We start from the raw sequence: 25,955 nt of genomic DNA on the forward strand, positions 1-25,955 counted from the left end.
GGTATTTTAACTAACATTATTCACCCTGTGGGAGCCCAGGATTCTGATTTGGGACGGATATCTGTGGTTTATGGAGTTCATTTCAGTGCATATTCTCAACGCTGCATTAAAATGAGCCACGTGGCGTTTTTCAGCTGGCGGTGTGCCATCACAGCGCAGAATTATGGTTCGCTGTTCTCTGAGAATTAAATACTGTATTTCCGTTTGCGATGCGCAGGCCACAGAAAACATCTTGAGTCGCATCCTCTTTTACTGTGGCGGGGCTGACCTTGCAAGGTCTCACAAAGCGCAGCACCCGACTGTAAAATAAACATCTGAAAGTACAAACCTCTCCCATAAATACAAGCCCTTAATCTGTTTCAATCTCCCTCCAATGGCAGACCGAGCGCCCCTCTTTCCTCCCCACTCTCATCGAGAAACACAACCCTCTTAAGCTCACTCAAATTTCATCCCTCTCAAGTTTTGCCTTGAGTCTCGTTTTCCCCGTCCCGGGATTGAGAGCTGCCATCTGTCTGGGTCATCCCCACTCGCCCGCAAACTTTTGACTCAGGAGGCTTTTCGATCACACACAGTCTCTTGGCTTATTGATATTCAAATAGCCCTCGCAGGGGATTTTCCCAGCACTGCTAAAAGATGCATTAGCCGAAGAGAAAATGGGATTATTTTCTCCACTCTACGAGTGGCGATCTCAAACTGGGAAGGTTTGGATCAGAACAACACTGTAATTAGGATTTTATTAGCATCGATGAAGGACTTGTAAAAGTGGAAGCGACGGTGCATGGATTTTTATTCAATCTGGAAACAAAAAGGGGAACGTTAACTCCAGCATTTTGACTTATGAAGCACTTATGCATCTTGGATTGTTGCATACGTTTTGTTTTCTTCCTTTTTGAGTCTGTCTCATTGTATTACAGCTGCCTGGTAGAAAACCACAAACCACTGAAAGAGATGTATTTAAAGTAATGAAAAGCTGCTGTTATAGATAAAACAACCTGTACTTCGCACAGCGGTGCGTTGAGCTTAATGCTAACATCGGCATGTTTACCTGCTCGCAATGACCGTTCAACATGTTTGTGCAGCATGTTCTCTGTTTACATGAACACATTCGACTGTTAGAGTGGAACTAAATGGAATCAATGACAGACGACACACTGTTTCTAGCTAAAATAAACCAAGAACACATGATTTAAACGCCCTTACATTTCAAGTATATGTCAGTGTGTGTATGGGGTCTCTGTTAGCACTTATTATAATAATACTTTAATTGTATATAGCACTTTTCTAAGTACTCAAAGATGCTCATAACTCATATCATATACTTATTTCTTATTGTGACCTGCATCTTAATCATTTCAAGTGTTGCAGTAATGTAAACCCCTGCTGATATAATGACTGTAATTACACTTATGGGTGTGAGATTTCAAGAGGAACTTCATGAAAATCATGCGTTTCATTAAAATGTGTCACTGCATAAATCCCCAGACATTCACTAGTATGATGCTGTTCTGCCTTTTCATTTTTATTATAACATATTTGAAAATGGAGGCCAATTAGTCCCATAATCAAAGAAGGTGGTTTTCCTGCCTCTTATTCATCATTTCATAAAAAGTCTGATACTTTCCAGATGAGCCAACAGCCTAAATTAGTACTTCTAGCTCCCACAATACTTCTACTAAAACTTTCCACTGTTCGTTGTTGCATAACGTGCTGACAATGAAGAATAAATCTACGTTTCTGCAAATTATCTTCACAGTTATTCATTCTACATTCTCTCTGAAGCATGCTGCCGTGCTTATTTATTTATTGTCTGAAAAAAGGAAATATTTAAATCTGTAATTCTGCAAAGTATGATGGAAATTAACTTTAACGTCACACAATTTAAGGACTGTCCTATTTTAGGCCATTATACAAACATGTCAAGGCCCAAATTAGATGACACAATAGGCTGTTTTCAAGACTTCTTCTGAGTATCACATTCCCTGAGGGGATGGGGTAGAGTATCATCTCAAAGTAGAACATGGAACAGCAGATGAAACGGGCCTGGGGTGATGTCACACTCTGAAGGAGAGGACACGAACCCAGCGATGGCGCCACTAAATTCTACAGGAACCAGAACTGCTTTAGACTTGACAAAATGGAAAGAAACACATTATAATGACACATCGGCATGCATTTATTTCCAAAAAACCTGTGTAAAGTGTTCGAGCTAAAGCTCAAACTGGATCACCAGCAGGGTTTCATTTAGCTCATGGTTTCATTTAGCTCAGGAGATGAACTGGAACAGTGTCAGTCCTCCTGTTAACCCACACAAAGCAGCCCACTTACCCAGCACATACCTCTAAATAAAAGTCAAGATTTCCATTAAGCACCTCTTCTTATACATTCACCACTCTATGTTCTCTGCTTTTTATGCAACACCAGCCCAGACTCCAATATGTTGGAGATGTAGGGCCCTCAGGTGATGTCAAGGGCTGTATGTGTCTACAGACTGTTTGCAGCAGCACTGCAGAAACTCAACGACCTCAGTCCCAACATTTTACTCGGGGAGTTGAGTCCTTGGACGTGTGTGTTCATAAAGGGACGAACAATAGGTTTTGTGGAAGCCGATTCACTATGACTGTCAGATACAGCGGGGTGGCGCGGCAGATGGGCTATGAAATACATTTTATAACCAGAGTAACGAACTCCTGAGGCGTGTTGTAGCCTCCAGATACTGGCTGATCTGAATCACTGAGCTAAATAGCTACTTGTGAACGTAATGTGCAATGCGTAGCAATTAGAAAACCACATAGAAAGTGCTTTTTGTTTTCTATTATTTATGCTTTTTACATTAGTTTTCTTCTCCTTTTTGCATTCTAACATTGTGTTTCATCTGCAGAAGGGAATAGATGCTCCTGAAACCCTCGTATTGATTTACGAATGTTAGAATGCTGTATGAATAATTCAGGCTGATAAAAACAGTCTGCATGTATTTAATTAAGTGCAAATGGTGACACGGTGTCATTAAACCAAAATTATGCAGGAATATCATCTTATTAATTACACACTATCACAGACTAGACGAGTGACATATGATTGTATTTGACATTTTCTCTCTAATTACTTACTTTTTCAATAGGTCTTTGATGCAGTTTTTCCAAAAGGTACATGGGAAGAAACTTTGACATTTGCTTCGAGTTAATTTGTATTTTTCAGTTCAGACAAGCGTATTGTCCACTTCACATGTCACGCACACACAATAGAGCGGTTTCCCATTATTATCAGTAATGCATTGCGATAATAGAAGCATTTTTGTAATGCATTTTGTCCCTTTTTGTTGTTACACTTTGGTTCGTTTTAATTAAAAAACAATTATTTTGAGTCATTTGGTCGTTGTGAGATAACCTGAAGGTCAACTTCCTGTTTGACAGCCCTCCTGTTTGTGCTCTCACTGGTTCCGAGTAACAACCATTCCTCAAAATGAACAACGTTTCATCTCATTGAAATAGGAGTTCCACAACTCATTGAGAGGAGAATGGAGGTAAGCGACTTGGCCCACTCTCAAAGAAGACATGTGTGGATATATTTTAGTCCCTTCTTCATGTGTTGAAGCTCCTGCTTCCATTCCTGTTGGCACGACTGACCACAGTGCGCTGAGCGCAGCATTCTGGCCCAAAGATGGATGTCACAGTGCATTACGGCACTAATGACTCAGCGGAAAGGACAGGCACTGGCAATTAGAGGTTTGTGTGGATCTAGACGTGACGCTGCGGTTACACTGTGGGCTGGAAGGAGAAGAGAGGGAACTGAATTAGGTGCTGGGACCTGTTGTTGCTTTGCTGACAATAGAGATGTTGTGGGGGGTAATGATTTTACTGTTTCTGCCAGTAGATATGAAATGAAAAATAATTATAATTGAAGTGGAAATATAGAGGAAAACAGGGATAATAGAATGTCCCTGTGAAATAAATAACTCACAAAGGGTTTTATGGTTTTCATAGAAAACCGGTTCATTGTTATCATCACCCCCCTTTTCTATCTTAATGTTTTTTTAGATGGTACGTAATGGATATTGTAATTTCGTATATATTTTAAATACCAAATTCATGTGGCTGCAGAACATTCGTAACCGCGCGGCAGCTTTCTGAATGGAACGTTATTCAGATGATTGGAGGTGGAGCTAACAGCCGTGGTTAAGCAGGCCGACTTGAAAAGATGCTGCGGGAGAGTGAAAGAGATGGGAACTAAGTGATCATTTAACTTGGAAATTCATTTCCATAAACTCATACAGAGTGTGATATTGTAGGTGGTTCTCATGAATATGTATCACGATCTTAAAAAAATAAAAACGGTCTGCAGAGGGTTGTAAATGCAAGAACGTGTGTGGTGGCTCACGGACTTGTTGATTCACACATTGAGGAAGAGCTACAGATTCAAGGCCTTGTATCATGCACTTTTAGATTTTTGTTGGATTGGAAAATTTGTTCTGGGCCAACGACAAAACGACAAAAAGACCCGCTCATCTTGAGGCTACGATTGATGACAGCAGTTTGTTCCAAAAGTCTTGATGGGCCATTGGTCTGCTGTTTTGCTCTCAAAGAAATGTTGTAACTCATTAGACCAGTTGAACCTCTGGAGCGTGACAGCTTTACCCCATGTTGTCAACAAACTGCAGGCTAATCGCACTCGCTGCTACCGGCTCAGCTAGTGGAAGGAGGAAAGACTGCAGCCCATGTTTTTCCTCAACATGTCTACCATTCCAGGGGCAAAACAAAAAATACACCCCGGTGATAATCTCAACACGGCCAACATTGTGCCTGCAAATAGATCTCCTCAAGCAGGAGTCTCTAATGGGCTGTGATCAAGACACACAAAGGAAATGGGTGTATTGTTGCTGGGATCCCAAAACAACATGGAGGTAGTGTTCATTGAGAATGAAGACGCTCCAGGGAGGCTTGATCTCATGACGCCAAACTTCCCGGCTGATTCCTGTTCTCCGTACCTTCCGTCATTACGAGGAGATTGAAGAGATCGTCCCTTGATCTTCACCTTTTGATCGAAAAAAAGATGACTGTACTTCGTTAATGTTTACGCACAAGACCAGCCGACAGCATTTGGCTACAGCTGTGCAGGAAAACCTCTTCAGTTTCCTTCAACTTGTCCAAATATTTGTGTCACACGAGTCCTGATCCCCCGTCTAGTTCGAGACCCTGACGGGCGGCCACCTGTCTACCTTGAGGCAACGGCAAAACCCCGTGCCGTAGCGAGTCTCCGGTTGCTCGCCTGGAGCCAGATGCTCACAAAAGGTCCTTAGAAACATGTGTCAAGACCGTGGATCCAGAACCCTTAATGCTGAATTGGGGCCAGGATTGGGTTAATACAATCAGTACCAAAATGTGTTTTTGTGACCGTATTGCTTGTTTCTCTGAATGAGAGTGAGACGCAGTAAACAGAAATGTAATGTATAATTTGCATGCTGCGTATCACGAATCACTATCGCTCATCATTTCTTATGCCGTTTGCAGCCTCAAATCTAACTGGACTTAGATGCTCCACACTGAACTTCCTATCATATTTCCATTTTTGCAGCAAACCATGATGATTTATTGATGTTTTTTAGCTCTTCTCTGCACTGTGAAAGCAAGAAAATTTAAATAAAATGACATCAAAAAAGCGAAAGAGTGATTTGCATTGTGTTCTCTCAAGTTTCAGAAAGCCTTTTTTCTTCCGTGTGAGAAGCAGCCAAAGCAGCAGGGAGATAAAATAAGGACACCTACTGTGGAGGGAAGAGAGATCAAAGAGAACACACAAATATTTGCTACTTATAGTTTCACTCAGTGATATATCTGAGATAAATATAACTCAGGACATCTTTAGAAAGCAAATGTTCCACGTCAACAGAAGTGAATGTACAGTATTGGCCGTCTGGTTGCGCAGCGTTTCAATTATACAGAAGGTGATGACGCCCCGAGCTTCAGTAACTCTAAAGCTATCAAAATGAAGTGCTATCAAAATGAAGCACCGACGTAATGTTTGGGCCTTCGGCATCTCTTTTCCTCATGATAAACATGTGCATTTCCAGCCATATCACTCTAATCCCCCAGCAAATAGAAGATGACACATTGTTGTCCCCACTGTGAATAATAATTAGCCGCTGGCAGCAACAAACAAGGAAAATAATAATTTGCAAATCAGATTTAAGTGGCTGCCTCTGTTGCATCTTCATCATTACATGGGCAACAAGTGTGCACTCCCGAGGCCACCGGCATCAATGATGCTTCATCCCTTTATTTTATTAACCGATATTTCCTCTCCTTGCGACACAAAACACAAACTGCGTTCAATAATTTGCTCCTGTGCCGAGGCTACGCATCAGTCAGTGTGCAGAGCTTTGCATAAACAGACCTGGAGCAACCAAACAGGATTCCACAGGCGGCGACGGGTGGGGGGAGAGAGAAAGAGAGAGAGAGAGAGGGGGAGAGAGAGAGAGAGTGACGGATCTCTTGTTACCAGAGGGAAGAAAAGGATGGCTGCCTTGTGCTGCCAATCCGAAGGTGAGTGGGGAACGCTCGGGGGGGGGCTTTTCACACGCATTCCTATTACCGTACTGTAGCTCGTACCCGGTTTTGTAACACTGCCGCACTCCTGGCTGTCACAGAGCGCTCTTCCACTTGTCCTTTTCAGATCTCAATGCAGCACAAAACCCCGGCACAGTCGCGTCATGAGTCACCGGGGATGAATCGTCTTGAAAGGGGTAAATGGAGTGCCGTAGCTCGGGATTGGCATTGATATGCAAATTAAGTGATTCCTGTGTCGCTCTCCGCGAGGCTATATGGTTCCTTTGTTGCAAACACGAGCGCCGTTCGATGTTAATTTGCACTTTTGTTAAAAAAAGAAGTTCCCCTCGCGTGACCCTTATCGGCAAACTCCAAGCGCCGCCGCGAGCTGCATCGTTGCCCACAACTGATCCCGACCAATTGAAACCGGCACAGCTGTGCATCCCTGACCGGATCCCCCCCCCCCCCCCCCTCCTCTTTCTCCTCCCTCCTCCACCGCCTAAACTCATTTCAATTAGGATTGTGGCTGGCAGAGCTAATCACACATCACTTTTTTTTTAAAAACGAAATATATTTCGGAAAAGGGCTGCGGAGCTGGCATGATGGGACCGTCTCTCCGGGAAAAAGGCTCGGACAGAAAAATGCAAATACGGGAGCGAGAATCTCTTTTCATCATACAGCTCGATGGGGTCCTCTGATTAGTCCGTCCAATCAGCTCGGCCTCCGTGTGTCAAACCCCCCCTCACCCCTCACCCGCTCACATTTGAAACCAAATCAGATTACCTGATGTCGCATGTGGTTGTTTGCTGCAGCAGGTTTCTCTAGCGTCTAATTTAAGCTCAGTGGGAAGAAGAAAAACCTCACTTGACTTATTACCAGGAGAAGCGCTCATATATTCTGGGCCCGTATCGGCGGGTAGCTGAAGATGGAGATAGATGGAGCCTTCCTGATTGTGGCACAGAGGTGAGCGCAGCATCACGATGCAGGAAAGTTTCCCTTACAGCTCTTTGAAGTTCAAGGGAACTGTGGGGCCATTGCTGGAAGCAAATTTCCTTCTTTTTTTATTTATTTTTTAGCCAGAGCAGCCGCACTCTTAAGATACAAACATGAAAGCAAATAGAGCCGTGAGGGAACGGGGCGCTGTTATTGTAGCGGGCCGGGTTCTTGTCAGGCTATCGAGTTGTTTACATCCACAACATTTTTTGACAAACGCTGGCATCCTCCAACACTGGCGGGATGCCACATGACCTGTAGCGAGGACAAGCAGCAGTCTGTGAAACATGTCTTGTAGGATTATTTTAGTCATGGCATGCGAGGGGCAACCCCTTAATATTGAAGCACATTGAGAGATCGCTTCAGACTAAAATTACATTTCTTCATATTTTGAATAAATATCAAACACATTAGAGTGTCATTTTGACTCCCTCGTGTATTTTTTTTGTTGAAACATTCGCTTACAGCCACCAGCGTACATTGTTTGGCATTTCTGGATATCAGCGGTAGACGTGGGTAATTAGCAGAAGGGGGAAAAAAGAACAAAGCACAAGAAGAAAACGCAACTCCCACTCCAACTTCAGTACAAATCAAATATGGAGATGATTGACAAGCCCTCACTTGTGCTCAGAACTAAGCAGCTGTGATGTTTTTGTGCGGCACGCCACTAAAGTATCAAACGAATGTGTGTATTGGATCTGTACTCCATGAATGTTCAGAGGGTTGGACACTAATCCCAGTGTCATGTATATTCTGTACCAGCCACAGCCACAACCGTTTATCGAAATAGTTTGGGTTAGGTTGGACAAATACATTCACAGGTTAGAGCCACATTGTAGTTATGGTGAAGAATAAAAAAAACACATTTACTGCAGATCAGTGACTTGATATGAACGACTATCTCTGGTACAAAAGTCGGACGCGTTATCACGTCAAACCGCCACAGATTGTCTTTTTCATTCCACTAATTCTGTGTGTCGAAACCTGGACCCTACACTACCCACAATGCACCTCAACAGCCAACAGTTCAGTTGGAGCTTTCCGCTGTGTTAAGTCACAGCACGTGTGGTCAAAGTCCCCAGAGGGAACCTTTTTATGTTCCCTCTCCCAACCGAGGAAGGAGCGTGGCGTCGTGCGACGGCTTTCAACGACTCGATCCATTTTGCATTTGACGTGACTTTGCCACCCATCTCCTCTCTTCCCCGCCGCGTCCCCAGAACAAGCTACTCCAAAGACAAGCGCCAGACCCTGGTGGGCCAATCAGATGATGGATTTCAGTAAACAAACCACGGGCGCCGCCAACGGTCGATACTTGTGCTCGCGCTGGCCGGACCCGCGTTAGTAAGAGCAACGCCATGGGAAATTATTAACAGTTTGTGTAAATCTCGCCTAATCTAAACTCGCTTCCTTTTTCTTCCCCTTCGCCTACTCACACATCTGATATCGTTCGCCAAATACGCACGGCAACCGGAGTCTCCAGGCTGCAGCCGAGTGCGGCCCACACAAGCCGGCAACCCGGCCATTATAGATTATCATCAGGGTGACAAATGAGGGGGAACTTTAGGTTTTTTTTGCGTGTGTTTTGCCGTGTGTGTCGCTGGCCTCCCCGTGCGTCCGCATTGCTGTCGAATGCAGCAACGACATACAAACTTCCCAAAAAACAGTTTGCAGAATATCAAGCGGCCCGACATCTGACAGGCATGTAATCACTTCTCTCGCACGGCAATTTGCCTGAGTGGGACAAAATGTACAGAACATTCCTGCTGATGGATATTGTCACAGCGGAGCAAAAAAACCACACACACAACTGTGATTTTCTCTTAAAGCATCTGGCAGTTTCTGGAAGGCAGTTGAAGCAGACTTTATTTCCCTTCTGTGCTCGTTGGCATGATGGGAGAGAATGACGGCGGCTTATGTAACTGAAACCGCACGCCCGAGGAATCTTTTCTTGTATTACATTCACACACATACACACAAAACAATATCTGTGAATTACAACAGTAGCTGCTTGCCTTTTATGTACCCTCCCCCCCCACCAAACAAAAAAAATCCTACTTGCGCCAGAAAATAGCAAGAAGCGTGACCCCATTTAACACGGGAATATCTTTAAATTAGCAATTAAAGAAGCTTGTAAATGTAACAATATTTTTATGATTATGAGGATGACATATTGGCGGCGCAAAAAATATTTGCCATAGTTATTTCTTTCGCCCTCGGGATAAAAACCGAACGTTCCCAGGGAGCAGAACGAGACAGATAATGTCCTCTGTTTGAATAATGCATATTCATGGCCTGGATACTCTAAGTATGAGTTGCAGCCCCAATATGTTTTAATGAGCTGGCTTCCCGGGCTCAGGGAGGAAATTTCTCATTTGAGTCCCAGACAGAAAAGGTTAAAAAGGAGATCTCTGTCGGAGAGAGGAAGAAACAAAAGGGCCGAGCGGCGGCGGTGGCGGCGGCGTGCACGCGGCGGCCGCGACCCTCCATGTTTTTATTTGTCGACCCCGATCACGCGTCCACGTATTCTGGGCGGGCCGTCGGTCCCCTTTGTTTGGCGATCGCGCGGGAAATGAATATTGCAATATGCCCACAGCTTAGTCAGATTATTTGCTAAATTAATTGAGCTGTGCGGAAGTCCACAGACGCCGAGGAGCTGCGTCTGATCCCAGTTCATCACGTCCAAAACTCACAGTCGGCGTTAAATGACGGAGATGCTCGGGCCTGCGCGCTGATTAAGCGAGTGTGCCGACTCCCAACTCCCGAAAAAAAAAAAGAAAGTTTATATCTATATAGAAATTTTAAATCTGAGCTGCTTCTGTAAACATCCTCGAGGGACAACGACGTCTCCTGGATGCGTCGTCAAACCCCAACACTCTTAATTGTTATTATAGCTATATTTAAAAACACACTGCATTTTTTTTTTCTCCCTCCTCGTCTTGACTCTGAGACGCCTCCCCCTCTGGGCCCGCTCCCGGCAACACAAAGTGATCTCAGATCTATGCTCCATTTAATCCGCGGCACAACAAGTCGCCCCGCCGTCCGCGGAGAGGAGCAGCGACTCCGAGTTAATAAAGCGGGATCAAGTGCGTGACAGCGATTGTGCTGTCATCGCACACGCACCCCCCCGCCGCCTCGCTTTTACAGTAACGAGCCGGGACGCTCGTTCTTCATCCCCTCAGAGGCAAAAATCACATCTCATCATCGAGGAGATTCCAGATGGGTTTCTCCCCACGTCTCCTATTTTCTCTCTCTCTCTCTCTCTCTCTCTCTCTCTCTCTCTCTCTCTCTCTCTCTCTCTCTCACACCTCTTTGTCTTTACGGTCCTAATCTGTGTGTTCGTGTCTCCTGTAGTCCCGCCGTTCTTGGCGAACGAGCCACCGCACAGCGCCCGAGAGCCACAGCATGTGCCACGTCTCGTTTTCCCCAGACGCAGCTCGCCGTCTACTCCACGGACGTGAATCATGCATGTGCGTGTGGTCCCACTTCAGGAGAAGCCGGTCCGACTCGCATTTTTATAGAATACGCCATTGCCGTGTACGGTTACTGCTAATGGATGCCTTTATTGCCTCTATTAGACTCCATGTCTGCGTTTGAAGACTACAAGCCTTGACCTTACATTTAGCAAGGTCAAGCTGCTCTTATAGGAACCACTGGAGGTTTCTGGGAAATTTCCTTGGGAGGATTCTAGGTTACATTGTAAATTATGTGGGTTTTTTTTTGTTTTTTTTAAAGAAGTGCCATGCTTGGACTTGTCAATTCCATTCAAATGATCTTTCATTTTTGGGGATTTTTACTTCAAAAGGAAGATAAAGTGGAAAGGAGTGTGGGCGTTTTGAAACTGTGTTGTCTTCAGACGCCTAATAAAAACAAAGAGCGCAGAAGGCAGCCGCTCCTTGAAGAGCATGCGGGTTTTTGTTCCGGTGAATCAATTATTGATAGCTCTACCTGACTGGTGCTGGAGAAGAAATGTATGATCAAGGTGCGCCAGACGAAAAAAGCTTAAGTTAGGAAACTCGCAGCACGCAATAAGACCCAGAACAGCTACGACTGCACAGCACTTTTCCGTCTTTTGTGTGTGTGTGTGTGTGTGTGTGTGTGTGTGTGTGTGTGTGTGTGTGCGCGCGCGCTTCCGACTTCAAAAGCGTTGCAGTTTATCTCAGTCGGCATTTCTGTCCGACTTCAAGTACCCGCTCTGAGCCGTGCATCAGGAAACATCAGCTTCATCTCGTCCGACTGCTTCATTATGAGCACAAACGCGGAGCTAAAACTGAAATATCACTCAGGGAACGCTACCCCGCCAAATGTGATGTCCTGGAAAGTGACATAAGAGTAGGCTTGGATGGATGAAAAAAAGAGAAGAAAAAAGGCACAGGTCCAAATTTACTCTAGGCACATTGTTCATGCAATTATTTTTAAAGCACAGCAGCACTGCACACGCAACCCTCCCCTGCGCTGGCCCGGTTTGAAGCAGTCACATTGAGCAAGCGCCTGAAAGATAATAATTCTTTGATTTCTTTAAAAAGGTAAAAGGGAATAAAACTAGTGGCATGCCACGTGACAGTCTGGGCTGATATTCAGAGACTGGAAAGCGCGGACTGGAAATATAGCCGAGGGTATAATTTCGGTCTGATATGGAAGTCACCAGAGAGTTACGAAAAAAAAAAAAAAAAGAAGTTTCTTTTAGGCGTAGATATTTCTGTCATTTTCATATTTCTCATTTGTGTCGTGTTTGCTTTTGTCCGGTGGGGATAGCTTGTGGGCTGTTCCATGGATTCAACACACACACACACACACACACCATTGGAGAGCTAATACTATGCTAATACGGATTGAGGATCAATCTAACCTTTACAACTCTTTTCGCCCCTTTTCCTCCTGTCCTCATTAAAGCAATGTAACGCGTGGTGGAGGGCAGCCAGTCGGGGAGGTCAGGAGCTGCAGCAGCTGAGCCTGATGGCTCTGCATGTTGAAATCTGGCCGAGGGATTTTCTTTTTTTTGTATTATTTGAAGGGCACTTGTCCTGGCTGAGCACCAGTGGTGGTCTGTGTTGTATTAGCAACTCTGACACGGAATGACAGCATGAGATTGCTGTGACACAATTACACATGATCATTAGAGGATAACAACTTTAGGTTTGGGTGAAAAGCGCCGATATAGGGCCGGGGGTTTATTAAATACAGATATACTTCAAGTGTGTTAAATCAGCGGACATTTTCCACTTCCTTCAACTCTCAGTGGGTCTTTTTTTGCCTCGAGGAGCAGCGGACACTAAAAGGTTTTCATCAGTGTCCGATGATAAAGTGCTCTTTTTCAGGAGTTTTTCGCAAATGAAATATTTCAAATATGTAATATTGTATGTCTTTCACTTGTTTTGATTTTGGCGGCCCCTATGGACAAAAGCGGTAGTGTTTCTGAGCACCAGACTCCCTCGAGAAAACCTCATTTGCAGGACAGTGCAGCTCTGCTCCTGATAACCTTTTCCTCTTGGTAAAAGGTATTGTTTGAAAACTACAATAAACAACATTCCCTTCTAAACGTCCTTGCTTTGAACTCATTAACTTCTAAACCCGTTTAAAATACCTGTTTAGATGAAAACTGTTTTTTCTGTGTTTTGCTAAGAGCGAGTGGTTTGCTGCACAGAGCATGCTCAACTTTGACCTCATACAAATTGAAGTCACCCTTCTCTTTTACGGATGTGAAGTCCTTTTCACTCTAACCTTGAATCACAACTGGAATTTAGAACAAAGTATCCACATATCAAAAGCTCAGTAAATACCACATTAAAATCAGAGGCTTTAAGTTTGCGTCTCGCTCCCTGAAGACTAATAATTCAATATTTTACGTTTTATTTAATTTCTCCTTTGGCCTTTAGCCGACTCGCTCTTAGTATTCAGCACTTGTACATTGACCCATTAAACTTTTATACATCTGAAATGAAGACTCGGCTGCACTTATTTATTTTTTTTAAAAATGGCTGCAAATGACCTTGGACTCGGGTCTCAAATTGTTTTTCACTTTGGCTTGTTTGTGAAAGTCAGAGGCAACACGGCTGAAACATAATTCCTGGATTGGGAGGTTAAAATAACCATTATTTCCCTGGGAAGCGATAGTGAAAAAGAGGATTTAGATGCGGAAGGAGCTCTGTAAAAGAGCTTTCAATTTTGTTTATCACATTCCTCAAAATGATGTATAGATCTCTTTTAAAAGTTGACATCGACGCCTCGGCTAGCAATACCTGACTTGGGTGCGTCTTCCTCCTCCAGCCCTAGCAGAGCATTCCTACGGCCCGCGTCATGCACCAAAACCAAGCCAAATTGACGAAGCCCGGCACGCGTGACATTGATATTCATGTCGATCACGCAGGTCATTTAAACCCGTAGTAGGGGGAATTATGCGGTAAGTGCAGAGTGATGCAGAATTTTCAGACTAGTGAGCGTCTGGCACCAGAAGATGCCCTTGGATGGTCCCCTTTAGTGGACTCCAGCATGGTGACAGACGTGTGTGTGTGTGTGCTGGAGGATCCGAGCCAATTTGTCATCATCTCAATATGTCTTCGTGCTGATGAAGACCAAAATATCAGTCGCCCCTCATGAATATGTAAACGGCGAGATGAGGACGGCCCCTCGGAGAGAGTCTGAGGGATTTGTCCTTGTCGCAACGTCTCGACACAGCAATCTTACGGCGTTCCTCATTTGGGGATTGAGCGTCTAACAATAAACAAACATACGGCGCTCAAAAGAGGTGACATACAGGTGTGAGCGACAAACACAATGTTTAAAAAAGAAAAAAAAGAAAAGGAGAGGGAACCCTGCAGAAAATGTCTTCTACTCCCCAAACTTTTTTTTCCCAGCCACTGGAGCACATCCGTAAATTTGATGCGAAAAAAAAAAAAAAAAAAACCCGTCAGATGGCTTCTGTGAAAAATACTGACATTTGCATATTGTGCTTGACAGAGTCGTCCTATCTCTCAGCAGCACAAATGTATCAGCAATGCAGCAGTGTGGAGCAAATGGAAGCGATTCCAGTCCCCACAGCCTCGCTCGTGTCACTCTCTATCTAGGTCACACAAACTGGGAGACTGGCGATGCTAAATGGCATCATTACTCCACTAAGTGTCCCCGTACCCCCCCCCCCCCCCCCCCATCCTCAATATTTTTTGGTGACTTTTTCCCGTGCATTTCTGTTGTGCTCTCTTTGAAAATGCTTTTTATTCAAGATGGCAATTTACAGAGAACAGGGATATGAAAGTGTGTGTGTGTGTGTGTGTGTGTTTGGAGGAGGGGGGGGGGGGGGGAGCAAGTGGGATGCAAAGTCTGGGTCTGATCTGAGGTTCTGGGGGCTTTGCACTGTTATCAGAGGATCAGACATCACATTCTTTGATCTGGAGTGATTTGGGGAAACTCTCAAGTGAGGTCATAGTGACTACAGAGGATGAGTGGTATCAAAGTGATTGGTTCATGAATGGGAGCACAGTCTTTACAGGAAATACCAGAGTGGGGCGGTTTGATGCTTCTGAATAAGCCACAAAAAAAAGAAGCAAAAAAAAAAAAAAATCTGGCGATGCAAAAATGCGACTGAGGTCATCAAAAGGATTCCATCGATTTGATTATAGCATTTCTAACAGGGCGTGTAATGGGCAATGACCAAATGAAACGGCATGAAAGCACGCGTGAAATATGTGTTTTCGCAGAAACAACTGCTGTTTGGAGACAGCGGTTGTTTGTGGCTTTGTTGCACCGGTTTGGCAGCAGGATTGTGGGTAATGATCGGGACGCCGTCGACAGAATTACAGGTCAGGAACCTTCTGCTCCTCCTCCTCTGCGTGAGTGTTAAAGCTGCAGAGGTAGAGCGACATAGATGAGCGATTCCTTTTCCTAATTCAAACGTCGTCAGAAGGCCGCTCTAATCAGCGCGGCTCTCGCGTCGCAGAGGCCGCCGCCTGGCTTGTGTCGGCCCCTAAGCGCACTAAAAAAGGCGAAGTGTTTACAGAGCGGGGGCCGCGCTCTTTACGAGCCCATATGGGCCGGTCGGATCTGTTTCCAGTCAGGCTCTTACGAGACTTCTCTGCTTTCACTTTCCCCCTCGAACATGAAGGATGGTCCCCCCCCGGTGGCGGCCGTTTTAAGATCAAGGAGGTTCAGCGGCAACGCCAGGAAGTGCCCGTTTAGAGCCGTCCACATGGAGTCCATTTACCTGTTGGAGCTCTTCGCCTTAAGGGAAAATGAAAATCAGGTGCCGCTGTGGTTGACTAGAGAAAATATTGACTTTCGTTGCATTTTTATGTTCGTGTAGCGCGTGAATGACGCGTGTAAATGTGCTCTTGGAATTACGTGGTCTACGGAGCAGACCGCGGCTGCTTGTGGGGCACAGCCGACTGGAAAACTACTTTAGATTTAGAGATTAGTTGGAAATGAACCAGTTAAAGAAATGTCAACGCGCAATATTTCATGTGTGGGTTAAGCCATTTTCCTCTCTTACTTTCTCAGAAAAAAAGTCTTTTTGTTTCCATAAGTGGATCAAAAGTGCATTTTCTATGCGCAATCATAGGAACCTTTCATTGTTATTGGTTATTTCTTATCAGGTGCCACACCAGCAACATGTGATAATCAGAGTATTATTTATTTTCTGTCAGAAAAAAAATACTATCACCAACAGTTAATTACTGTTTTACAGATTAAGTCGTAGATTTTGCACAGATTATTTTAGGGTGACGTTCACTTAACTACTTTATCGTCTTTGCATGTTCCAAACTATCATTAAACCATTCAAAACCTCAAATCTAAAAATGCAAAAAGAAGCTGAGAACAGGCGCTTTGCTGGCTCAGCTGTGCTTTTTGTGTGTACGTTATCACATAAACAGACTGACTGATTACTAAACTGCTTTCGTTTCCTTCCTGAAAAATGACAAATGGCTTCGACTCCAAGAGGTTTACAAAACCAGGAAGTTTGTGTTTTGCCATTTGCCTGTTTCATCTCCGTCCATCCCGCAGATTGTGACGGTAAAACAAGTATCAACTTGATACTCTTTTTTTTTTGTGTGTGTGCCGTTTCCCCAAAATTGCTTAATGTCAGCTTGGTATTTGTAGAAAGTTTAAGTTGTACAGCTCGCCTGCTCTTGAGTGGCAAATAAACTCATTGGCTTGTAAAGTCACTTGGCCAAGCTAAACAACTCAATTTCTTTCCTGGCTAAGAATCACTTGAGTTAAACCCAGTGGAAAATGAGTCAGAAAGGAGTCAAAGTTAAGCTTCCCATCTTCACATACTGGTCTCTCATAGCAAAAGCATTGCATGTTTTAATTATGTTTTAATCCGACCTATGTTTTGTGTCCAAACATAACTGTCGCATCAAAGAAAAACATGGTTTCTAGACTCAGCACCTGCCCACATCACCTGACTCCCATGTCCGTTCACACGGGAACACCTTCAGGTAATCCAATCCAAATGCCGATGTCTTACACAGCACGTGCTATATCATCACTTTATTTTGTATTATAAAAAGGTAGAGGAGTCTTTGAAATGAACTCCACAAACAAATCCCAGGCATCAAAAAGCCGTCTGCATTTACATTTGTTAAAATAAACAGGGTTAGGTCTGCTTCGTGCTTTGCTCACCCACCAGGCGAGTCATCGCATGCTGAGTGGCTGGATGGGAATCATCTTTAAAAAAGAAGAAAAAAAGAGTTCACATTTACATTAAAAGGATGGAAATTTATTCTTGAGTGGGGCTTGTGATAAAACCATATGAAAGAATTCAATGAGGTTTTTCTGCAAAGACCAAAAGTGGGTCATAGGATTACGTGAAAGTATTTCCCAAACAATTGTCTTCTTAATGCCTCGAATCTTGACTGCCTTGCAGGATTATGCGAAGGGAGAGAAGCCCACATGATAAACACGGTTGGAAAATATAACAAATATTTGGTCCAGATGGAGCTCCATATGGATGCGGTGGAGTTTGTGCACGTCAGGGGCGTATAGGAGGGAACTCTGGTCAAAGTTAAATGTTTAGGAACACATTGCCCCGTTTTTCGAAACAGCAGTTCACAGCTGTTCCATTGACACTTTACCTTTCCGCACCCCTCCCCCACTCTAATGCATTTCCAAGGCCGAAAGGTCATTAGCTCATATGTCACACCTTGACAGCCTCACTCTCCCGTTTCAGCAATGAGATACCTGGGCCACGTCCCCGCGGTCATCCTCAAATACACACTTTCAAGTCAAAAGCCATCAGCATCGTCGGGAGGCATCAGCGCAAGTGCCATAAATGAACGGCTGTATTTACACTCCATAATGATGCGAATTCTACCAAGACATCGCTTGTTTAAATATTAATAAGACAAGTGTTGGCTTTAGGCTGTGTGCCAAAAGTTTCATTTGTTATAGAAACACTGTGTTGGAGTTATTCATCGCTGCATTAGGCTCACACCGCAGTATTAATTGAACTTATACAATCCTGGATTTGTTCGAGGATGAGTTGTCTCGTGAAGTTCCTTTTTTATCTGAAATGTCAAATGACACGTTTTTATTAAAGTTGCACTTCCGACAGTGTTAGGGTTCAGTTTGGGTGACATAAAGCAGAATGGATTCCATCGTAATTCCATCTCCCCGATAACAGCATCAGTGTTTGCAGTTATACTCCTTAATGCAAACTCATCGTTTTTCCACTGCCGCCGCCTTCAATGTGAAGCCGCCACAGGAAATCTACCGGCTCTGTGCACAAAGATTGACCTGTTTAATAAAAAGGTTGTTTGGCTGCACTGTAAATACATACGCAACACTTTTTATGACAAATTAGCTTTCTCAATGTCTGTTTGCTGTATTTATAACCCACACTCGTTCCCACAGTAACCACGGGCGTTGCCAAAAAAAACTGCAATCTTCAAGATTACAATCTAAAAGAAGTATTTGGTTACTTGACTCATGTGAAAAACTTGCATGGCAAGAAAGAACAATGCATGCAGTCCCCAGCAGTGACATAGATCATTTGAAATGGATTGGTTTAACACTGCTTGTGATCATAAGTTCAAGTCCCTGCAAGATGCTTTGTGCCAGACTGGGGATCTGCATGCACTCGCGCCTCGCCCGACTTGTTTTACAAGGTCAACAGTCCCACCTGAAACCCGCTGATGACGGGGACAAGTAGTTCAAGGACTCTCGACAGGCGTCCGAGAATAAATGAAAAGCCTCGTCCCATATTCAGAAAGCCACCAGGGACATGCTGGGTCAATAATATCGAGGGAGGGGGGAGGGGGGGTGCAGCATTGTGCTGTCGGAGAGAATGTGGCCTTTCATGTTCTACTGAGAAATGAAGAGAGGCATTGTCTCTCGCCAAAGTTTTTATGTTCCTCTCGCCTGTGTTATGGCTTTGTTTGTCATCTCCTGGTCCTTGGATGCTCGCCGCGCCTCAACACGCTATACTGCGAGAGAGCTATGAACATAAACACTGGGAGGGAAGGGCGGACATATGGAAAGCTGTGTTTGCACTGCAAAAATGTTGGATTTGAGGAAAGGGGAAAGAGTCAGTTTGATGGGGGGGGGGAAAGGATCTTTTCTACATTTATTATATAATCATGCACAGGTTGAGCATACACATCTTGGACGTTACATTACCCGGCTGCTGACACAGAAGTATTGTCCTGTGCATTTGAATTAAAAAGCACTCTAGAAGAATGTAATTCCTCTGTACATTGCTGCGGGGAAGGATAGCTGTTCTCACCGCATGCAGCCACCCACCTCCATTCCCCTTAAATCAGCCTCCTGTGCACCACTGTTTATCCTCTGGACACAAACAGTTACCACACACACACACACACACACACACACACACACACGTTTCCCTCGCCGCTCATATTTAGATTGCCGTGACAGCCTACCTGAGCTATCTGGGCCACGGTAAACTTTCGCGGGCCCCGTTTACTCCTTCTGGCTCCAGTAATCATCACAAGACGCTGTCGCCTGCTGCTACGGGGGAATTATTTATCCTTGCCCCGGTTGGACATGCTCGCCTCTCTCAAACAGGACATGCTCGCCTCTTCTCTTACATTTCTCTCCAAAACGAAGAGCACAATTAGAGTCTGCACTATCGCACACACACTCATGTCTTCATCTTATTATCCTGTTTGCCGCATGACTGCAAGATGGTACGAGCGCTAATAAAACGATGAGAGGCATTTTGAGCCGGTTTTTCAGGTAAGCTTACTTCCTGAGGCAAAGTTTGTGTTTTCTGTTTGGACATCGTCAGTGTTATTCGGCTCCTGTCGGGCACAAAATGTTCCGTTGCCTTTGTTTTTATTGCTCGAATGAATATTTAAAGTCGCGAAAAAGGCAATTACCGTGTGCTATTCACCAATAATTAAACTCCAGTGGAAAGATTACTTATGTCAAACAAACGCTTTAGCAACAAGGCCATTACGTGTCAGTCTCAAAAGGGCAATCTCAAACAGTGTTCTGACTGGACTAAATTGGTATTAGATTTGCCTTTGTCATACGGGGGAGACTTGGGGATTGGGCAGCAATGCGATTACTTTGGCCGGTAACAAGTGGCGTGAAGGGGATTACAATCCCAGTACTGTTCAGACCGGGGTTGCATGCGCAGGATCCGCTGCCCTTGACAAATTGCATCCATCCCTGCCCACTTTTGGCAGCGCCAAAATGACAAGAATCCATTTTTAGGTGAGGACCGGCTGAGCTGATGGTCAGTGAACACGCCCAAAAGCATCGCGCTGGATCACGGAAGTTAAACACAAAAGAGAGATGTGACAGAAGATGCATCCCTGCAGTGTTTGGTAGGAGAGTTTGAGTACCATAAATATGATATGCAAAGCAGGTAAGAAAATACCTTTTTTTTCCATTTAACTTGTCCAACACTGCTCACCATGTATACATGAATTTGCATGATGATTTGTTCCGCGAACACACACATTACACATGCACACGCCATGTGACGATCCGAAGAAAACAAAAACAAAAATATTTGAATAGCAAATAGGCCCTGCTGCTGTTTGTGCCCGGGGAGGAGATGATATTTTGACAAGAGTCAAAAGGAGTGACAAGTGAAAGAAGACGACGACGACCAGGGAGCGGGTGTGAAAGCAGAGTGGCCACCAGCTCGAGGGGTGTTGAGGGGATAGAGAGATTATGTATGTATGTATGTAATACATGCAGGAAAACAGTAAATGTGAGCGCAGGGGGGGAGGGCAAGACAGAGCAAAACAACTGTGTGTGTGTGCGTGTTACAAGAACAAAAGCAATACAGACGAAAAGGGAGCAAGCAGAAAAGAAAAAGACTTAAGGGAGAGGACAATGATAAAGGGACAATAAGGGACAAAGAAAAAGAGACGGAGCTGGAGCTCACTCGCTGTGTTTATAGGTCCCAGATGTCCGGAGGTAATTGTAGAGAGGGATTGCTCTGCAGACATCTGGCTGCTGAAAGCTCAATATTCTTTCACACACACACACACACACACACACACACACACACACACACACACACACACACACACACACACACACACACTCAAACAAATCCATCCGAGGAGCTCCACATAATCCCATTGGAAGCGTTGCTCAAAGCATGTAACCTGGGTTAATTCAAATCACTTCCCCTCTGATGGAGTTGACCTGTAATTTGCAAAAGTTTCTTTTTCAACGGTAAACTTTGATACCAATCCCAGACTTTTAGAAGCAGATGTTGTGTCATACTGCGGTACAATAGCACGCAAGCGAACCGAGACTCCGCCACAGCTGACGGCTGAAGGGCGGCTCGTCGGTCTCGCCGCGTCAGCGGATCGTCAGTCTTTGTCGGCTCTGTAAATACAATAAGAAAAGTTCCACTCTTTTCTTCCTGGCGTCACTTTTGTCCGCAGGCTCAAGCGGACTGGGACTCGGTTCAAGACGCGGCGGACAGCGTTTGATGCCCATGCCGCGCTTCCAGTTTTTTCGTGACAATTTCGCACCGACGCCCTGCGGTCCACCTCCAGGAGCCGGACTTCTATTCCAATCCGACTTCTTTCAAGTCTGCCAGTCCGTCTGCGCCTTTGGGGAGGGGATGGTGAAATTCCACGCCTTTGAAACTATCCAAAGTGTTTGTAAAAAAAAAAAAAAAAAAAAAATGTGATTGAATTTTGGTTATCGCTGCAACACCACTGCAACGGATTCATTCCAACGGCCTCGGCTGCAGCTGGACCAGAATCCAGCCGAGACATTATAGTCTGCGAGCCATTTTAGCTTCGACTCCTTCAATTGTTAAGTAATGAGCCCGATTGGCTGGACTGCCGCCTTTAAATTCTAATTAAAGTCATAATCAAGGCCAGTCTAATTACCTCCGTGATTTCTAACACAGCGTGCACGGGCCACACTGTCTGAGGTGGGTCGGCGCTTCCTCCATCACATCCTCCATCAAAGTGGTTGTAGGCAATGCAGTGTTTGGCGTTTCTTGTAGTTTGTGTTTAGTCCTCCAACTGCCTGCATGTGCACATAAACCTGAGACCTCTCCATGTGAAAAAATAATCCAAAAAGAAGCCTACTACTCGTACTACTCCATCTTCACAACGGCCCTGAAATAGCTCTTCCTGAATACTTGATACATGCAGAGATTTCCCCTTAGAAACGGGGATTGCGGTATCAGTTACTGAGGTTTTTTTTTTTTCTGCCAAAGCAATTTGGCAGACACTTCTAAAAAAAAAAAAAAAAAAGTCAAAGTCGGCCTTGCAGGCTGCATTTTGAACCGGTGCCTCAGAGGCAGAAGGTACAAAGTGATGCTAGATACAGGCTGCTACACATAGAAGCAGTCTGCTAGGCAGCATAATGCTACGTCAAGCCTCCCAGGAAGCCAAGCTAGAGTAGGTAGCTGCCAGACAATACCAGATGCTTGACAGGAAGTAAAGCCATACAGGGGCGGTCTGTCAGGCAGTTAGGTATGAATTTAACCTCGCAGGCAGTCAGGAATACCAGATTGCCTTAACGGTGCCATATGCCCGACAGAATGCAAAGGTACCACGGGGACAGGTTATTGAATTATCCAACCCCTTTCTTGGCTTTCCGTCTTTGCTAAGCGGCCAGTGCTGTTGTTGGTGCGGGAATTTAGTGCGGCTTGTAGACTGCTATGGCATGTCTGTCCTTGGATTATTTGTGCGCTAGGTTGTTTATTTTTTTTTTTGGCAAAGAGAATCCTTTTTTTGGGGATGGAAACAGGTCCTATGCACAGAAATTCTCGAAAGATGGATAACAACTCACGATTCAAATGTTGTCTTTGATAGCAGCCAATTCGACCAGTTCTGACAAATGATGCCAATGTTGCACAACAACACAAAAGCCAGGACACCGGGGAAAAGTTTGGTTGAAGCAAAACTTTGTATCTTTCGCTGAATAACAAGCGACGATATGTGAGTCATTCACAAACTGACTTCAACAATGTCAGCTTGTGCTGAACATTGGCAGTGATTGGTCCAATATGGATGTGAGTCTTTAGAATACCAGGTGGGCACACACACATCCAGGAGACAATGGTTAGTGGGGACACCGAGCGCAATTTTATTCTCCTCACTTTTGTCTTTTTCTTAGTTCCTCCTACTTAGGATGCAACAAAGCGATACGAGGGAAGATGATACGAGGGAAGATGAATGGAATACATAAAAGGGACTTTTGTCTGTGCATCTTTTCTATCTGCGGAAAACTTCTCAGGAAATTCTGACTTGATGGCCACATCATTTTTAGCTCTGTCACTCATTCTTCTTTTGTTGCTGATTTTTCCTCTTCTTTTATCTCCCTCTCTCTTTCTCTGAAAGGCTGGTCATCCGAGACGACTTCCAGACTTCCAGGACTCTGGAGGACCCATCAGTGCTTGGATAGCAAAGTGCCGTCCGTCCAGTCCTCCTAAACTAAACTTTCTTCTGTAAATGCATGTCACAGAGTATTTACTTGACAATTCGCTTACTTTCTGTGAGACTAGAGAAGACTGTTGGACAAGACATACATTTGTAAAATATTTAACATACTGATGAAGCAACACTAGCCCCGCTATGGCGGTGTAGCAGGGGAGCTTGTCCCAGAGGAAAGTAAGGGCCTGCCCTGCGAAGTCATATGAAAGGAACTTCCTACGAACACCACATACATAGTTTACACTATGCTCACTCTGTTAGCCCTCTGCACAACGCCCCTACTGGCTACTAGCTATGTTAGCTCTCTGCACAACGCCCCGACTGGCTACTAGCTATGTTAGCTCTCTGCACAACGCCCCGACTGACTACTGGCTATGTTAGCCCTCTGCACAACACGCCCTCTTTCCTCCACCTCAGCCTGGACTTCTTCTCACCCGACTTGTTTTTAATAGTGTTTGTATGTATATATTATGCTGTGTGATGTCTTGAGCTACTTGGACCCTGAATTTCCCGTCGGGGATCAATAAAGTAATTATCTATCTATCCATTTAGAAGCAAGGAAGAGGATATCAAACTGAATTACTTGACATCTTATCTTTGTACATACATATTAGGCTGCTGAGATGATATCAGTTTTATTGGAAGGGACAGAAAACATTGAGAATCTTGCTCTCGATAAGCGTTCCTGTCGAGGCCGATTCAAGGAGGATAAAAGTCGGCAGACATTTTGAATCAGTTGAGTTGAAAACCCCAAAATATCGACATTGCTTTTGAATTCATTGGATGTTTTATTAAAAGCACTTTTGCTGCTGATTAGACATCAAAACTCTCATAAAACCTGAGCCAACAGGAAATGGAACAATTTCCCGACACAACACAAACCAGCTATTCTGTTTACTTTCATGTCCGATATAAATAATCCAGATCCCAATGCGTGCGTACAGCGCGTCAACACTATTAAACGCCACCTTAACCTCCACCTGGGGAGAAAGAAGATGGCGTCCTGAAATATTTAATGAAGTCTTCCCTTTTGTTCGTCTGAGTTATAGGGAAGGACAAGCAGCTTTAGCTGGCTTTAGCGAGCAGTCGTGACTAAAGTGGAAAAAAAAAACAGTGGAGGAAGACAAACGCTCCCTCCCACCTCTGTAACCCGCCGTTCAGCCGAAAGGTACACAGTGTGAATAAGACTTAAAATGGATTATACACAGTGGACCTGCGAGCGGTTAAAGTTTGAGTGGAAAAACAAAATTATGTACTTTCTTTGATCTGAGGCACATTAAGCAGGCAAAACGGATGTGTCACCCAAAATGTATTTTTACATTACAGTCGGTTGCTGCTCTCTTGCATGATCAAGTGACCACATCAAAGGGAATAGAGAGGGCGACTGAAAACCTTTTTTTTTTTTCTCGTGTTGGTTGCTATTTTACGGTCCAGAGCTGCAACATTGGACAGCGTCCTAATTTTAGAAGTTAGAAGAAAAAAAAATAACCCTGGTCGCACGGCTCGGAGACGAGAACATTTTGTCGGAGAAGTGGATAGTGAAGTGAAGACATCAGTTTCATCTCTTTTTACATCTCCCGCTACTTTGTGCTCCTTCTCCTCTTCATCCCTCGCCTCGGCTCTTGATCAGCGGAGCAGGAAATAGATCTCACGGAAGCGGGGGGTGTAACCGAGTTATCTAATAGCCAATTGGAAATGGTCCAATTTGCATCAAGCACAACTCGATATAAATGACCTTCTTGATGGCACGATCACCGCCGTCAAACAGGCTGTTAGCGATACAGCCGCGATCGGCCTCGCACTTTGCCGTGTCACATCGATACGGCTCGCTTATGTGAACACGTCTGAGGAGACGCCACACACACACACACACACAACCACACACACACAACCACACACACACAGCCACACACATATATTTATATATAAATGCATGCACAATTCGGACCACTCAGACCGAGGATCGTGACAAGGTGTCGAGAGAGCGCGACTTGGCCAATGGCTCTCGGGTCCTTCAGGGATGGCCGGAAAAAACACTGGCATCCACTGTGTGTTTGTGTGTGTGTGTGTGCACGGGCGCGCGCCCATGTGTCCTTAACTTGTGTCACTATTTTCGCAATAGTGAGAGACAGTGGCTTGAGGACCATTACTGATATAACCCTTGGCAGCCATGTAACAACACAAGGTCATTATATCCAAAATGCAGGCCTAATGATAGCTCGTACAGTAGAAAAGGCGACGATTCACGGACGGTAATGAGCTTTTTTAGCGTGTTCTCTCACCACTGCGGGAGCTTTTGCTTTTTCTTACTCCAAAGCCAGAGATCCAGACTCATTAGCAGTTTGCCGGCAATGATAGTTCAATGCAGTTCAGGCTGATAATCTTGATTGAGATGAAAGTGGCCTACTGACAGAGAGCTCCTTCTTTTCCCTCAAGTCTTCTGTGTGTGTGTGTGTGTGTGTGTGTGTGTGTGTGTGTGCGTGTGTGTGTGTGTGTGTGTGAGCTCAAAAGGAGAAGAAAGTAAAGGAAATTAACCTCTAAAAAGGTAGCT

This window comes from Clinocottus analis, unplaced genomic scaffold, assembly GCF_023055335.1.
Source record: "Clinocottus analis isolate CAN_PGR_092001 unplaced genomic scaffold, fCliAna1.0.p SCAF_24, whole genome shotgun sequence".
In the NCBI taxonomy this organism is placed as follows: Eukaryota; Metazoa; Chordata; class Actinopteri; order Perciformes; family Cottidae; genus Clinocottus; species Clinocottus analis.